The sequence below is a fragment of the Pseudophryne corroboree genome, chromosome 3 (assembly GCF_028390025.1).
Source record: "Pseudophryne corroboree isolate aPseCor3 chromosome 3, aPseCor3.hap2, whole genome shotgun sequence".
Taxonomy (NCBI): Eukaryota; Metazoa; Chordata; class Amphibia; order Anura; family Myobatrachidae; genus Pseudophryne; species Pseudophryne corroboree.
The window spans coordinates 331,607,873-331,620,777 of record NC_086446.1 but is presented as its reverse complement, the minus strand read 5'-3'; the positions used below and the strand labels follow the sequence as shown (position 1 = coordinate 331,620,777).

Sequence of the window (12,905 nt, the reverse complement as noted above, 5' to 3'; positions counted from 1 at the left end):
CAACAAGCCACAAGCTAAATAATTTCTTATTCAGATTTTACCATTTTTAAAGTAAAACTCAAATTATTTAATAAAAAAATGCAATAAGCTGGAAAAAAGATGTTACATTTTAAAAATACCATAACAAATTAAAAAAGGATTGGTAGCATAGCTAAAATGTTTCCTTAAGGTAAATTTTTGTCCAAGTATGCATATTTGAAAAGTTCAGTGACAAGATTTAGGGGTTCCTATAGAGTTTGAACTTTTCTGATAGTTGGGACCTAAGACTTGTCTCATACTGTGTGCAACTTAAGCATACAGACCAAGAAGAAAGAAAAAAACAAAAACCTGCAATTAATTGTTGACCTTTTTGTTTGTCAAAAAGAGCCTATTCTTTTAAGCCACTCATTGTTTCTTAGAAAAAAGCAAGGTAAGAGAAAAACCTGTAATTTCCTTTTTGACAGTTTTTCATTTGTCAAAATGAGACTTCTTTGAAGCCACTCAAGATTACTTAGACAAAATGGAATCTACAGTATACCCAATATACCACCAAATGGTTGACAGTTTACTAAATATGCATAAGTATATACTTTTTTGATGTATAGGCAAAAGCAAAATTCACTTGATGCTTTTGACATCAATCAGATAATGGAACCTTTGGATTTAAAAGAACCTGAGAAGATGGGCTCATCCAGGATTTGAACCCGGGACCTCTCGCACCCTAAGCAAGAATCATACCCCTAGACCAACGAGCCAACTGTTCATGCTTATTCATGTATACTAATGAATTTGGAAGTGAAACTGTTGGAATACATTAGTAAGTATTTTAAAATACTATCAGATAATAGAACTAAGCACTTTTAAAGAACCTGAGGAAACAGGCTCATCCAGGATATGAAACTGGGGCCTTTTCCACCCAAAGCAAAAATCATACACCCAGACCAAAAAGCCAAATAATTTCTTATTCAGATTTTACAATTTTTAAAATAAAACTCAAATTATTTAATAAAAAAATGCAATAAGCTGGAAAAAAAGATGTTACATTTTAAAAATACCATAACAATTTAAAAATGTATTGGTAGCATAGCTAAAATGTTTCCTTAAGGTAAATTTTTGTCCAAGTATGCATATTTGGAAAGTTCAGTGCCAAGATTTAGGGGTTCCTATAGAGTTTGACCTTTTCTGATAGTTGGAACCTAAGACTTGTCTCATACTGTGTGCAATTTAAGCATACAGACCAAGAAGAAAGAAAAAAAAAACCTGCAATTAATTGTTGACCTTTTTGTTTGTCAAAAAGAGCCTATTCTTTTAAGTCACTCATTGTTTCTTAGAAAAAAGCAAGGTAAGAGAAAAACCTGTAATTTCATTTTGACAGTTTTTTATTTGTCAAAATGAGACTTCTTGAAGCCACTCAAGGTTACTTAGACAAAATGGAATCTACAGTATACCCAATATACCACCAAATGGTTGACAGTTTACTAAATATGCATAAGTATATATTTTTTGATGGATTTTCAAAAGCAAAATTCACTTGATGCTTTTGACATCAATCAGATAATGGAACCATTGGATTTAAAAGAACCTGAGAAGATGGGCTCGTCCGGGATTTGAACCCGGAACCTCTCGCACCCTAAGCAAGAATCATACCCCTAGACCAACGAGCCAACTGTTCATGCTTATTCATGTATACTAATGAATTTGGAAGTGAAACTGTTAGAATACATTAGTAAGTATTTTAAAATACTATCAGATAATAGAACTAAGCACTTTTAAAGAACCTGAGAAAACAGGCTTATCCAGGATATGAACCTGGTGCCTTTTCCACTCAAAGCAAAAATCATACACCCAGACCAACAAGCCACAAGCTAAATAATTTCTTACTCAGATTTTACCATTTTTAAAGTAAAACTCAAATTATTTAATAAAAAAATGCAATAAGCTGGAAAAAAGATGTTACATTTTAAAAATACCATAACAATTTAAAAATGTATTGGTAGCATAGCTAAAATGTTTCCTTAAGGTTTATTTTTGTCCAAGTATGCTTATTTGGAAAGTTCAGTGCCAAGATTTAGGGGTTCCTATAGAGTTTGACCTTTTCTGATAGTTGGAACCTAAGACTTGTCTCATACTGTGTGCAATTTAAGCATACAGACCAAGAAGAAAGAAAAAAAAAACCTGCAATTAATTGTTGACCTTTTTGTTTGTCAAAAAGAGCCTATTCTTTTAAGCCACTCATTGTTTCTTAGAAAAAAGCAAGGTAAGAGAAAAACCTGTAATTTCATTTTGACAGTTTTTTATTTGTCAAAATGAGACTTCTTGAAGCCACTCAAGGTTACTTAGACAAAATGGAATCTACAGTATACCCAATATACCACCAAATGGATGACAGTTTACTAAATATGCATAAGTATATATTTTTGATGGATTTTCAAAAGCAAAATTCACTTGATGCTTTTGACATCAATCAGATAATGGAACCATGGGATTTAAAAGAACCTGAGAAGATGGGCTCGTCCGGGATTTGAACCCGGAACCTCTCGCACCCTAAGCAAGGATTGGTAGCATAGCTAAAATGTTTCCTTGAGGTAAATTTTTGTCCAAGTATGCATATTTGAAAAGTTCAGTGACAAGATTTAGGGGTTCCTATAGAGTTTGAACTTTTCTGATAGTTGGGACCTAAGACTTGTCTCATACTGTGTGCAACTTAAGCATACAGACCAAGAAGAAAGAAAAAAACAAAAACCTGCAATTAATTGTTGACCTTTTTGTTTGTCAAAAAGAGCCTATTCTTTTAAGCCACTCATTGTTTCTTAGAATAAAGCAAGGTAAGAGAAAAACCTGTAATTTCATTTTGACAGTTTTTTATTTGTCAAAATGAGACTTCTTTGTAGAAACTCAAGATTACTTAGACAAAATGGAATCTACAGTATACCCAATATACCACCAAATGGTTGACAGTTTACTAAATATGCATAAGTATATACTTTTTTGATGTATAGGCAAAAGCAAAATTCACTTGATGCTTTTGACATCAATCAGATAATGGAACCTTTGGATTTAAAAGAACCTGAGAAGATGGGCTCGTCCGGGATTTGAACCCAGGACCTCTCGCACCCTAAACAAGAATCATACCCCTAGACCAACGAGCCAACTGTTCATGCTTTTTCATGTATACTAATGAATTTGGAAGTGAAACTGTTGGAATACATTAGTAAGTATTTTAAAATACTATCAGATAATAGAACTAAGCACTTTTAAAGAACCTGAGGAAACAGGCTCATCCAGGATATGAAACTGGGGCCTTTTCCACCCAAAGCAAAAATCATACACCCAGACCAACAAGCCACAAGCTAAATAATTTCTTATTCAGATTTTACCATTTTTAAAGTAAAACTCAAATTATGTAATAAAAAAATGCAATAAGCTGGAAAAAAAGATGTTACATTTTAAAAATACCATAACAATTTAAAAATGTATTGGTAGCAAAGCTAAAATGTTTCCTTAAGGTAAATTTTTGTCCAAGTATGCATATTTGGAAAGTTCAGTGCCAAGATTTAGGGGTTCCTATAGAGTTTTAACTTTTCTGATAGTTGGAACCTAAGACTTGTCTCATACTGTGTGCAACTTATGCATACAGACAAAGAAGAAAGAAAAAAACAAAAACCTGCAATTAATTGTTGACCTTTTTGTTTGTCAAAAAGAGCCTATTCTTTTAAGCCACTCATTGTTTCTTAGAAAAAAGCAAGGTAAGAGAAAAACCTGTAATTTCCTTTTTGACAGTTTTTCATTTGTCAAAATGAGACTTCTTTGAAGCCACTCAAGATTACTTAGACAAAATGGAATCTACAGTATACCCAATATACCACCAAATGGTTGACAGTTTACTAAATATGCATAAGTATATATTTTTTGATGGATTTTCAAAAGCAAAATTCACTTGATGCTTTTGACATCAATCAGATAATGGAACCATGGGATTTAAAAGAACCTGAGAAGATGGGCTCATCCGGGATTTGAACCCGGGACCTCTCGCACCCTAAGAGAGAATCATACCCCTAGACCAATGAGCCAACTGTTCGTGCATTTTCACGTATACTAATGAAATTTGAAGTGAAACTGTTGGAATACATTAGTAAGTATTTTAAAATACTATCAGATAATAGAACTAAGCACTTTTAAAGAACCTGAGAAAACAGGCTAATCCAGGATATGAACCTGGGGCCTTTTCCACCCAAAGCAAAAATCATACACCCAGACCAAAAAGCCAAATAATTTCTTATTCAGATTTTACAATTTTTAAAATAAAACTCAAATTATTTAATAAAAAATGCAATAAGCTGGAAAAAAAGATGTTACATTTAAAAAATACCATAACAATTTAAAAATGTATTGGTAGCATAGCTAAAATGTTTCCTTAAGGTAAATTTTTGTCCAAGTATGCATATTTGGAAAGTTCAGTGCCAAGATTTAGGGGTTCCTATAGAGTTTGACCTTTTCTGATAGTTGGAACCTAAGACTTGTCTCATACTGTGTGCAATTTAAGCATACAGACCAAGAAGAAAGAAAAAAAAAACCCTGCAATTAATTGTTGACCTTTTTGTTTGTCAAAAAGAGCCTATTCTTTTAAGCCACTCATTGTTTCTTAGAAAAAAGCAAGGTAAGAGAAAAACCTGTAATTTCCTTTTTGACAGTTTTTCATTTGTCAAAATGAGACTTCTTTGAAGCCACTCAAGATTACTTAGACAAAATGGAATCTACAGTATACCCAATATACCACCAAATGGTTGACAGTTTACTAAATATGCATAAGTATATATTTTTTGATGGATTTTCAAAAGCAAAATTCTCTTGATGCTTTTGACATCAATCAGATAATGGAACCATGGGATTTAAAAGAACCTGAGAAGATGGGCTCATCCGGGATTTGAACCCGGGACCTCTCGCACCCTAAGAGAGAATCATACCCCTAGACCAATGAGCCAACTGTTCGTGCATTTTCACGTATACTAATGAAATTTGAAGTGAAACTGTTGGAATACATTAGTAAGTATTTTAAAATACTATCAGATAATAGAACTAAGCACTTTTAAAGAACCTGAGAAAACAGGCTAATCCAGGATATGAACCTGGGGCCTTTTCCACCCAAAGCAAAAATCATACACCCAGACCAAAAAGCCAAATAATTTCTTATTCAGATTTTACAATTTTTAAAATAAAACTCAAATTATTTAATAAAAAATGCAATAAGCTGGAAAAAAAGATGTTACATTTAAAAAATACCATAACAATTTAAAAATGTATTAGTAGCATAGCTAAAATGTTTCTTAAGGTTTATTTTTGTCCAAGTATGCATATTTGGACAGTTCAGTGCCAAGATTTAGGGGCTCCTATAGAGTTTGAACTTTTCTGATAGTTGGAACCTAAGACTTGTCTCATACTGTGTGCAACTTATGCATACAGACCAAGAAGAATGAAAAAAACAAAAACCTGCAATTAATTGTTGACCTTTTTGTTTGTCAAAAAGAGCCTATTCTTTTAAGCCACTTATTGTTTCTTAGAAAAAAGCAAGGCAAGAGAAAAACCTGTAATTTCCTTTTTGACAGTTTTTCATTTGTCAAAATGAGACTTCTTTGAAGCCACTCAAGATTACTTAGACAAAATGGAATCTACAGTATACCCAATATACCACCAAATGGTTGACAGTTTACTAAATATGCATAAGTATATATTTTTTGATGGATTTTCAAAAGCAAAATTCACTTGATGCTTTTGACATCAATCAGATAATGGTACCATGGGATTTAAAAGAACCTGAGAAGATGGGCTCGTCCGGGATTTGAAACCGGGACCTCTCGCACCCTAAGCGAGAATCATACCCCTAGACCAACGAGCCAACTGTTCATGCATTTTTCATGTATACTAATGAAATTGGAAGTGAAACTGTTGGAATACATTAGTAAGTATTTTAAAATACTATCAGATAATAGAACTAAGCACTTTAAAAGAACCTGAGGAAACAGGCTCATCCAGGATATGAAACTGGGGCCTTTTCCACCCAAAGCAAAAATCATACACCCAGACCAACAAGCCACAAGCTAAATAATTTCTTATTCAGATTTTACCATTTTTAAAGTAAAACTCAAATTATGTAATAAAAAAATGCAATAAGCTGGAAAAAAAAGATTTTACATTTTAAAAATACCATAACAATTTAAAAATGTATTGGTAGCAAAGCTAAAATGTTTCCTTAAGGTAAATTTTTGTCCAAGTATGCATATTTGGAAAGTTCAGTGCCAAGATTTAGGGGTTCCTATAGAGTTTTAACTTTTCTGATAGTTGGAACCTAAGACTTGTCTCATACTGTGTGCAACTTATGCATACAGACAAAGAAGAAAGAAAAAAACAAAAACCTGCAATTAATTGTTGACCTTTTTGTTTGTCAAAAAGAGCCTATTCTTTTAAGCCACTCATTGTTTCTTAGAAAAAAGCAAGGTAAGAGAAAAACCTGTAATTTCCTTTTTGACAGTTTTTAATTTGTCAAAATGAGACTTCTTTGAAGCCACTCAAGATTACTTAGACAAAATGGAATCTACAGTATACCCAATATACCACCAAATGGTTGACAGTTTACTAAATATGCATAAGTATATATTTTTTGATGGATTTTCAAAAGCAAAATTCACTTGATGCTTTTGACATCAATCAGATAATGGAACCATGGGATTTAAAAGAACCTGAGCTCGTCCTGGATTTGAACCCGGGACCTCTCGCACCTTAAGCGAGAATCATACCCCTAGACCAACGAGCCAACTGTTTATGCTTTTTTCATGTATACTAATGAAATTGGAAGTGAAACTGTTAGAATACATTAGTAAGTATTTTAAAATACTATCAGATAATAGAACTAAGCACTTTTAAAAGAACCTAAGAAAACAGGCTTATCCAGGATATGAACCTGGGGCCTTTTCCACTCAAAGCAAAAATCATACACCCAGACCAACAAGCCACAAGCTAAAAAATTTCTTATTCAGATTTTACCATTTTTAAAGTAAAACTCAAATTATTTAATAAAAAAATGCAATAAGCTGGAAAAAAAGATGTTACATTTTAAAAATACCATAACAATTTAAAAATGTATTGGTAGCATAGCAAAAATGTTTCCTTAAGGTAAATTTTTGTCCAAGTATGCATATTTGGAAAGTTCAGTGCCAAGATTTAGGGGTTCCTATAGAGTTTGAACTTTTCTGATAGTTGGAACCTAAGACTTGTCTCATACTGTGTGCAACTTATGCATACAGGCAAAGAAGAAAGAAAAAAACAAAAACCTGCAATTAATTGTTGACCTTTTTGTTTGTCAAAAAGAGCCTATTCTTTTAAGCCACTCATTGTTTCTTAGAAAAAAGCAAGGTAAGAGAAAAACCTGTAATTTCCTTTTTGACAGTTTTTCATTTGTCAAAATGAGACTTCTTTGAAGCCACTCAAGATTACTTAGACAAAATGGAATCTACAGTATACCCAATATACCACCAAATGGTTGACAGTTTACTAAATATGCATAAGTATATATTTTTTGATGGATTTTCAAAAGCAAAATTCACTTGATGCTTTTGACATCAATCAGATAATGGAACCATGGGATTTAAAAGAACCTGAGAAGATGGGCTCGTCCGGGATTTGAAACCGGGACCTCTCGCACCCTAAGCGAGAATCATACCCCTAGACCAACGAGCCAACTGTTCATGCATTTTTCATGTATACTAATGAAATTGGAAGTGAAACTGTTGGAATACATTAGTAAGTATTTTAAAATACTATCAGATAATAGAACTAAGCACTTTTAAAGAACCTGAGAAAACAGGCTAATCCAGGATATGAACCTGGGGCCTTTTCCACCCAAAGCAAAAATCATACACCCAGACCAAAATGCCAAATAATTTCTTATTCAGATTTTACAATTTTTAAAGTAAAACTCAAATTATTTAATAAAAAAATGCAATAAGCTGGAAAAAAAGATGTTACATTTTAAAAATACCATAACAATTTAAAAATGTATTGGTAGCATAGCTAAAATGTTTCCTTAAGGTAAATTTTTGTCCAAGTATGCATATTTGGAAAGTTCAGTGCCAAGATTTAGGGGTTCCTATAGAGTTTGACCTTTTCTGATAGTTGGAACCTAAGACTTGTCTCATACTGTGTGCAAGTTAAGCATACAGACCAAGAAGAAAGAAAAAAAAACCTTCAATTAATTGTTGACCTTTTTGTTTGTCAAAAAGAGCCTATTCTTTTAAGCCACTCATTGTTTCTTAGAAAAAAGCAAGGTAAGAGAAAAACCTGTAATTTCATTTTGACAGTTTTTTATTTGTCAAAATAAGACTTCTTGAAGCCACTTAAGGTTACTTAGACAAAATGGAATCTACAGTATACCCAATATACCACCAAATGGTTGACAGTTTACTAAATATGCATAAGTATATATTTTTTGATGGATTTTCAAAAGCAAAATTCACTTGATGCTTTTGACATCAATCAGATAATGGAACCATTGGATTTAAAAGAACCTGAGAAGATGGGCTCGTCCGGGATTTGAACCCGGGACCTCTCGCACCCTAAGCAAGAATCATACCCCTAGACCAACGAGCCAACTGTTCATGTTTATTCATGTATACTAATGAATTTGGAAGTGAAACTGTTGGAATACATTAGTAAGTATCTTAAAAAACTATCAGATAATAGAACTAAGCACTTTTAAAGAACCTGAGAAAACAGGCTTATCCAGGATATGAACCTGGTGCCTTTTCCACTCAAAGCAAAAATCATACACCCAGACCAACAAGCCACAAGCTAAATAATTTCTTATTCAGATTTTACCATTTTTAAAGTAAAACTCAAATTATTTAATAAAAAATGCAATAAGCTGGAAAAAAGATGTTACATTTTAAAAATACCATAACAATTTAAAAATGTATTGGTAGCATAGCTAAAATGTTTCCTTAAGGTTTATTTTTGTCCAAGTATGCATATTTGGAAAGTTCAGTGCCAAGATTTAGGGGCTCCTATAGAGTTTTAACTTTTCTGATAGTTGGAATCTAAGACTTGTCTCATACTGTGTGCAACTTATGCATACAGACCAAGAAGAATGAAAAAAACAAAAACCTGCAATTAATTGTTGACCTTTTTGTTTGTCAAAAAGAGCCTATTCTTTTAAGCCACTCATTGTTTCTTAGAAAAAAGCAAGGTAAGAGAAAAACCTGTAATTTCATTTTGACAGTTTTTAATTTGTCAAAATGAGACTTCTTTGAAGCCACTCAAGATTACTTAGACAAAATGGAATCTACAGTATACCCAATATACCACCAAATGGTTGACAGTTTACTAAATATGCATAAGTATATATTTTTGGATGGATTTTCAAAAGCAAAATTCACTTGATGCTTTTGACATCAATCAGATAATGGAACCATGGGATTTAAAAGAACCTGAGACGATGGGCTCGTCCTGGATTTGAACCCGGGACCTCTCACACCTTAAGCGAGAATCATACCCCTAGACCAACGAGCCAACTGTTCATGCATTTTCATGTATACTGATGAAATTGGAAGTGAAACTGTTGGAATACATTAGTAAGTATTTTAAAATACTATCAGATAATAGAACTAAGCACTTTTAAAGAACCTGAGAAAACAGGCTAATCCAGGATATGAACCTGGGGCCTTTTCCACCCAAAGCAAAAATCATACACCCAGACCAACAAGCCACAAGCTAAATAATTTCTTATTCAGATTTTACCATTTTTAAAGTAAAACTCAAATTATTTAATAAAAAATGCAATAAGCTGGAAAAAAAGATGTTACATTTTAAAAATACCATAACAATTTAAAAATGTATTGGTAGCATAGCTAAAATGTTTCTTAAGGTTTATTTTTGTCCAAGTATGCATATTTGGAAAGTTCAGTGCCAAGATTTAGGGGCTCCTATAGAGTTTTAACTTTTCTGATAGTTGGAACCTAAGACTTGTCTCATACTGTGTGCAACTTATGCATACAGACCAAGAAGAATGAAAAAAACAAAAACCTGCAATTAATTGTTGACCTTTTTGTTTGTCAAAAAGAGCCTATTCTTTTAAGCCACTCATTGTTTCTTAGAAAAAAGCAAGGCAAGAGAAAAACCTGTAATTTCCTTTTTGACAGTTTTTAATTTGTCAAAATGAGACTTCTTTGAAGCCACTCAAGATTACTTAGACAAAATGGAATCTACAGTATACCCAATATACCACCAAATGGATGACAGTTTACTAAATATGATTAAGTATATACTTTTTTGATGGATTGGCAAAAGAAAAATTCACTTGATGCTTTTGACATCAATCAGATAATGGAACCATGGGATTTAAATGAACCTGAGAAGATGGGCTCGTCCAGGATTCGAACCCGGGACCTCTCGCACCCTAAGCGAGAATCATACCCCTAGACCAACGAGCCAACTGTTCAGGTGTTTTGATACATGCTAATGAAATTGGAAGTGAACCTGTTGGAATACATTAGTAAGTATTTTAAAATACTATCAGATAATAGAACTAAGCACGTTTAAAGAACCTAAGAAAACAGGCTCATCCAGGATATGAACCTGGGGCCTTTTGCACCCAAAGCAAAAATCATACACCCAGACCAACAAGCCACAAGCTAAATAATTTCTTATTCAGATTTTACCATTTTTAAAGTAAAACTCATATTATTTAATAAAAAAATGCAATAAGCTGGAAAAAAAGATGTTACATTTTAAAAATACCATAACAATTTAAAAATGTATTGGTAGCATAGCTAAAATGTTTCCTTAAGGTAAATTTTTGTCCAAGTATGCATATTTGGAAAGTTCAGTGCCAAGATTTAGGGGTTCCTATAGAGTTTGAACTTTTCTGATAGTTGGAACCTAAGACTTGTCTCATACTGTGTGCAAGTTATGCATACAGACCAAGAAGAAAGAAAAAAACAAAAACCTGCAATTAATTGTTGACCTTTTTGTTTGTCAAAAAGAGCCTATTCTTTGAAGCCACTCATTGTTTTTTTAGAAAAAAGCAAGGTAAGAGAAAAACCTGTAATTTCATTTTGACAGTTTTTAATTTGTCAAAATGAGACTTCTTTGAAGCCACTCAAGATTACTTAGACAAAATGGAATCTACAGTATACCCAATATACCACCAAATGGTAGACAGTTTACTAAATATGCATAAGTATATATTTATTTATGGATTTTCAAAAGCAAAATTCACTTGATGCTTTTGACATCAATCAGATAATGGAACCATGGGATTTAAAAGAACCTGAGACGATGGGCTCGTCCAGGATTTGAACCCGGGACCTCTCGCACCCTAAGCGAGAATCATACCCCTAGACCAACGAGCCAACTGTTTATGCATTTTCATGTATACTGATGAAATTGGAAGTGAAACTGTTGGAATACATTAGTAAGTATTTTAAAATACTATCAGATAATAGAACTAAGCACTTTTAAAGAACCTGAGAAAACAGGCTAATCCAGGATATGAACCAGGGGCCTTTTCCACCCAAAGCAAAAATCATACACCCAGACCAACAAGCCACAAGCTAAATAATTTCTTATTCAGATTTTACCATTTTTAAAGTAAAACTCAAATTATTTAATAAAAAAATGCAATAAGCTGGAAAAAAAGATGTTACATTTTAAAAATACCATAACAATTTAAAAATGTATTGGTAGCATAGCTAAAATGTTTCTTAAGGTTTATTTTTGTCCAAGTATGCATATTTGGAAAGTTCAGTGCCAAGATTTAGGGGCTCCTATAGAGTTTTAACTTTTCTGATAGTTGGAACCTAAGACTTGTCTCATACTGTGTGCAACTTATGCATACAGACCAAGAAGAATGAAAAAAACAAAAACCTGCAATTAATTGTTGACCTTTTTGTTTGTCAAAAAGAGCCTATTCTTTTAAGCCACTCATTGTTTCTTAGAAAAAAGCAAGGCAAGAGAAAAACCTGTAATTTCCTTTTTGACAGTTTTTAATTTGTCAAAATGAGACTTCTTTGAAGCTACTCAAGATTACTTAGACAAAATGGAATCTACAGTATACCCAATATACCACCAAATGGATGACAGTTTACTAAATATGCATAAGTATATATTTTTGATGGATTTTCAAAAGCAAAATTCACTTGATGCTTTTGACATCAATCAGATAATGGAACCATGGGATTTAAAAGAACCTGAGAAGATGGGCTCGTCCGGGATTTGAACCCAGAACCTCTCGCACACTAAGCGAGAATCATACCCTTAGACCAACTAGCCAACTGTCCATGCATTTTCATGTATACTAATGAAATTGGAAGTGAAACTGTTGGAATACATTAGTAAGTATTTTAAAATACTATCAGATAATAGAACTAAGCACTTTAAAAGAACCTGAGGAAACAGGCTCATCCAGGATATGAAACTGGGGCCTTTTCCACCCAAAGCAAAAATCATACACCCAGACCAACAAGCCACAAGCTAAATAATTTCTTATTCAGATTTTACCATTTTTAAAGTAAAACTCAAATTATGTAATAAAAAAATGCAAAAAGCTGGAAAAAAAAGATTTTACATTTTAAAAATACCATAACAATTTAAAAATGTATTGGTAGCAAAGCTAAAATGTTTCCTTTAGGTAAATTTTTGTCCAAGTATGCATATTTGGAAAGTTCAGTGCCAAGATTTAGGGGTTCCTATAGAGTTTTAACTTTTCTGATAGTTGGAACCTAAGACTTGTCTCATACTGTGTGCAACTTATGCATACAAAGAAGAAAGAAAAAAACAAAAACCTGCAATTAATTGTTGACCTTTTTGTTTGTCAAAAAGAGCCTATTCTTTTAAGCCACTCATTGTTTCTTAGAAAAAAGCAAGGTAAGAGAAAAACC

At 32.7% G+C, this 12,905-nt stretch overlaps 12 non-coding genes across 12 annotated transcripts; all 12 read right to left on the bottom strand.

Annotated features, from left to right (window-relative positions):
• Positions 1-662: 662 nt before the first annotated feature.
• TRNAP-AGG (transfer RNA proline (anticodon AGG)) lies at positions 663-734 on the bottom strand. The gene has a single exon. It is a non-coding gene; the product is annotated as a tRNA-Pro (tRNA).
• An 837-nt stretch (positions 735-1,571) lies between these two features.
• On the bottom strand, positions 1,572-1,643 carry TRNAP-AGG (transfer RNA proline (anticodon AGG)). Its single transcript has one exon. It is a non-coding gene; the product is annotated as a tRNA-Pro (tRNA).
• Positions 1,644-3,056: 1,413 nt separating this feature from the next.
• On the bottom strand, positions 3,057-3,128 carry TRNAP-AGG (transfer RNA proline (anticodon AGG)). Its single transcript has one exon. It is a non-coding gene; the product is annotated as a tRNA-Pro (tRNA).
• An 849-nt stretch (positions 3,129-3,977) lies between these two features.
• On the bottom strand, positions 3,978-4,049 carry TRNAP-AGG (transfer RNA proline (anticodon AGG)). The gene has a single exon. It is a non-coding gene; the product is annotated as a tRNA-Pro (tRNA).
• An 839-nt stretch (positions 4,050-4,888) lies between these two features.
• On the bottom strand, positions 4,889-4,960 carry TRNAP-AGG (transfer RNA proline (anticodon AGG)). The gene has a single exon. It is a non-coding gene; the product is annotated as a tRNA-Pro (tRNA).
• Positions 4,961-5,800: 840 nt separating this feature from the next.
• TRNAP-AGG (transfer RNA proline (anticodon AGG)) lies at positions 5,801-5,872 on the bottom strand. Its single transcript has one exon. It is a non-coding gene; the product is annotated as a tRNA-Pro (tRNA).
• An 842-nt stretch (positions 5,873-6,714) lies between these two features.
• On the bottom strand, positions 6,715-6,787 carry TRNAL-AAG (transfer RNA leucine (anticodon AAG)). Its single transcript has one exon. It is a non-coding gene; the product is annotated as a tRNA-Leu (tRNA).
• Positions 6,788-7,638: 851 nt separating this feature from the next.
• TRNAP-AGG (transfer RNA proline (anticodon AGG)) lies at positions 7,639-7,710 on the bottom strand. The gene has a single exon. It is a non-coding gene; the product is annotated as a tRNA-Pro (tRNA).
• Positions 7,711-8,547: 837 nt separating this feature from the next.
• On the bottom strand, positions 8,548-8,619 carry TRNAP-AGG (transfer RNA proline (anticodon AGG)). The gene has a single exon. It is a non-coding gene; the product is annotated as a tRNA-Pro (tRNA).
• Positions 8,620-9,465: 846 nt separating this feature from the next.
• Positions 9,466-9,537, bottom strand: TRNAL-AAG (transfer RNA leucine (anticodon AAG)). Its single transcript has one exon. It is a non-coding gene; the product is annotated as a tRNA-Leu (tRNA).
• An 848-nt stretch (positions 9,538-10,385) lies between these two features.
• Positions 10,386-10,457, bottom strand: TRNAP-AGG (transfer RNA proline (anticodon AGG)). Its single transcript has one exon. It is a non-coding gene; the product is annotated as a tRNA-Pro (tRNA).
• Positions 10,458-11,306: 849 nt separating this feature from the next.
• Positions 11,307-11,378, bottom strand: TRNAP-AGG (transfer RNA proline (anticodon AGG)). Its single transcript has one exon. It is a non-coding gene; the product is annotated as a tRNA-Pro (tRNA).
• Positions 11,379-12,905: the final 1,527 nt, after the last annotated feature.